The 3942-nt window shown below is 43.7% G+C and overlaps 1 pseudogene; it reads right to left on the bottom strand.

Moving 5' to 3' along the window:
* Positions 1-3186: 3186 nt before the first annotated feature.
* LOC105067603 (ganglioside GM2 activator pseudogene) lies at positions 3187-3696 on the bottom strand (annotated as a pseudogene).
* Between the last annotated feature and the right edge of the window lie 246 nt (positions 3697-3942).

Genomic DNA, 3942 nt, shown 5'->3' with positions numbered 1-3942 from the left:
CTTATGCCTTCAAATATTTTAAAATTATTTATTAATATCAAATGCCAATTGATCATTCATCAAATTCAAAGCCTACTCAAGGCACTGGGTACTGAAATATGCCAGCAACCTATCCATTTGCTAAGCTCCTAGTCTGTAAAATATATTTTATTTGTATTGACAATTAGATAATCACTGTAGTGAACTGATCACTTTGATAAGCAAATCTCTGCTAAATGGTTTACTTCTCTTCTCCCTTTGATAGATGAAATGATCTATTATGTTTATTATGCATTTTATCTCCTCCCACTTTGTCAATAAACCCCCTCACATCAGGCTCTCCTGTCCTACTGCTCCACCAAAAATGCCCTTATGTATATTAGCAATGACCTCCACCTTATCAAACACTTTGAACTGTCAAGCCTCAGCTTTCCTGACTTAGTGGCAGCATATGACACAGTTTATCAAGCCCTCTTCTTTAAAATAAATCTTTCAGTTCACCTAGATTCCAGGCCTTCACATTTTCCTAAATTGTCTGCAGTCCTCTGGCTGAGTCTTCCTCAGCTCCCTGACGACTAAATTTTAAAGTGATGTAGGTCTCTCAGTTTTCAATCCTTCTTGTTTGTTTCTCTTTCTGTATTCACCCCCTTGTTTATTTTATTTATCCTTATCGTGCAAATACACACACATATACACATTTGATGGTTCTCGGATTTATAGCTCTACTCCTGGACTCCAGACATTGTATATCAACCATATATTTAACGTCTCCACTTTTCTGTCTAGTCCAAGTGCAAAACTTTTATTAACTTGTAACGAAACAGAATATGAAAAGACTTGTATGTACATATACATGTATAACGGAATCACTGTTATATACCAGAAACTAACATAAATTGTAAATCAACTATGCGTCAATAAAAAATGGGAAAATTAAATAAAACAAAGGTTCATAATAAGCTTTTGTTGTCTCCTTTACCTTCCCCTCCAATTGTCTTCCCTCTCAGTAAATGATAAATTGACCCTTCTGTTTATTTAGGTGAATTCCTTAGAAACATCCTTGACACTAAGATTTCTCTCCAAATCCACATCTAATCTATGAGCTATACCTGCCTTTAAAATATATATATATAATATATATATATATCTAAAATCTGAACTAATCTCTTCTGTTTCTACATATCTGGTCTAAAACAGAATCATCTTTCCTCAGAATTTTTCCAATTTGTTTCACTCTGCTTTCGTCTCCACCCTCTACTATGTTCTACTCTCAAATCAGTTAAGAGTTATTCTTTTAAAATGAAATCAGAAGATGTGCTGATATACTTAAAAGCCTCAGATGGCTCCAGATTCATTTGCTTAAAGCCAAAGCCCATGCAAGGACCTCAGCGTCTCCTGCGCTCCCTCAACTTCAGCCTTCTCCAACCTCACGCCAGGCTCACCTCACCATTGTGCCTGCATATTGCCCTCTCTCTTCTGCCTCAGATGCTTTCACCCCAACATCAACATGCCCTACTCTCTACTTCCTTCAGTTTTCTGCTCCATGTCTGGCTGGACCAGCATCAAACATAAATGAAGCCAGCATTAGTTGAAGTGATTAGAATATATATATATATATATATATATATATATATATATATATATATATATATATATATACACATACACACACACACACACACACACACACACACACACATATATTTTTTTCTTTTTTTTAAGGAATTCTCAGCAAGTTGAAAGATTTACTACCATTCCGGCTTCATGTTAAGTCCACAGCCCCGGGGCTGGCCATGAGTGAGAGCATAGTCACAGGAGGACAGACCGGATGGTGAACAAACCCACCTGGCATGAGTCCATCTCTCTTCACTGGATCCCTGCTCCACGGAGCAGCTGCTGGCGAGTCCAGCTCTTCAGCGTCTGCCCCACTCACCCTGGCAGTGCTCCAAGACCAAGGCAGGCAGCCTCGCCATCCCCAAGCTCACAGCTCTGAGGCCGCCTCTACCCCCCAACACTGGAGGAAACTTCTAGGGTCAAGCATGGCAAATGTGGCCCATTGGAGGGAGAAACAGTGCTGAAGGAGCTGACTCCAGGCCAAAAGGACAAGACATGAATGTTCTTACCACCAAGGTCACAAACTGGCCACCCATGAGTCAGACTTTCCGACTGACAAGTCTGTTTGACCCCTTCTGCCTGTTCAGTGTTTCAAAAAATAATTCATTGCCAATATTTAAAAACTGATTTTATGTAAAAATCTGAACTTCCGGTTTCTCTAAGGGAAAAATACAATTGAGGATATTTGGCAATGCTGGACCCACATTCTTATGTGGTACTTACTGGCTATAGCTCGACAGCAGCTGCTCCTATGGACTGGATGCCCCCTTTCCAACTCACCCAGTCCCCACATCCCTGATTATAACACCAGTGGGCAGCGACTGCCTCCAATCAGTGCTGTTACACAAAGGAATAATGGAAGACAAGTCAGATGCAGCAAGGTGGCGGTCCTCATCACTCACTGATGCCTTGTGCTTGGCCCTGCAGGCACCTGAGTTCGCAGACCTTAAACACACAGAGCATTCTCAGGTATCTCTCCTATCACAGACCCTGCTTCTCCAGGGTACACTGGGCCCCACTGTTGACTGGGCAAGCCTAGAGAAGAACACTAAATTAACCATAGACATTAATGGATGGATAGACACAGATCAACTGCTTTTGATCTTTCATTGAAAGATAGGGTTGCAGTAAAATGAAAAGTGTTAATACTCTCATTCTGTCTTTAGGTCAGCTAGGGACACTCAAAAATAAAATAAAACCAATGAGAAAACCATAAAGGTGCTTCAGGAAGCCAAGACTGGGTTAGTCTGAACTTGGGGGCATAAGATGCATTAGTCCCATTCCTTGACTACTTATAAAACAAGTTAAGTTCTTGGAAAGCCATGTGGGTGAGGGGGAAAATGCAGCGGCCAGCTCAGCAGAGGTTCTGGGCTCTCAGAGATCACCATCCTCATTCTCCCTTAGGTTAGTGCTGCTCGTCCCCTCCTAAAAATGTTGTAGTTGGCATAAAATGACTTTCAGCGAGGGGAGCGTTGTCATTGTTGAAAAGGGATTGATAAAGGCCAGGGAGCAAAATTTGGCCTTCGCCAACATAAAGCAGAGGAAGAGGGTGCCCTCCTCACACCTCCTTCACTCTGTTGCGGCGGGGGCACCTTATCTGCCCGTCAGGGAGGCAGAGATCTTGATACAACCCAGATGCTTCCTGCTGGGGCTCAGGATGCTCTGGGTCTGGTACCTCCTGGTGCCAAGCCAGCTGGGCAGCTCCAGGTCAGGCAGCATGAAATCAGTCCTGGGCCTTGAGTAGGTGCCTTCTTTGAAGGGACAGTGGCAGGGAAGCCCACAGGTGTGCGGGGGTTCTGGGCAGGGAGAATTAAGCTTCCAAGTATATCACAGATGTCATAAATGCAGCTCCCAATCTGTTTTACACACAGGATTTTAACCCAGAAGCCAGCCACTTCCTTCTTCACAGGTAATCCCACCTTCTGAGGATCATTAAAGAGGACATTGGTCTTGACCTCGACACTGACAGTCAGGGTCCCAAGAACGTCAACAGGGTCATGTTCCAGAGTTAGGCTTTTGATCCCTGCAGTGTCCTCCCGCATCACAGTTCTCCCAGGAAGAGCTACCAAGCCCGTTCGAGAGGATGTGTGCAGGAGCCTGCATCTGGGGGCTCCTTGCAAAGAGTGAGTCCTCACCGGATTACCTACCAAGAGCAGACTTCAGGCAGTAATATGCTGTTGCAACGGGGAAAGGAGTCCAATGTGAAGTGAACTCAACTTTGATTCGTCCAGAGTTGACTGAGCACTTTAAAGGGAGAGTGAGGGCGTGTGAAAGTGGCCTCAGCAGAACCAGGGACGTGAAAACCTACTAAACATAGGCGGGAAGGGTGGGTCCATGTGAAACTCACCT

Source organism: Camelus bactrianus, chromosome 10, assembly GCF_048773025.1.
Source record: "Camelus bactrianus isolate YW-2024 breed Bactrian camel chromosome 10, ASM4877302v1, whole genome shotgun sequence".
Classification (NCBI taxonomy): domain Eukaryota; kingdom Metazoa; phylum Chordata; class Mammalia; order Artiodactyla; family Camelidae; genus Camelus; species Camelus bactrianus.
This window is presented reverse-complemented; position numbering and strand designations above follow the sequence as displayed.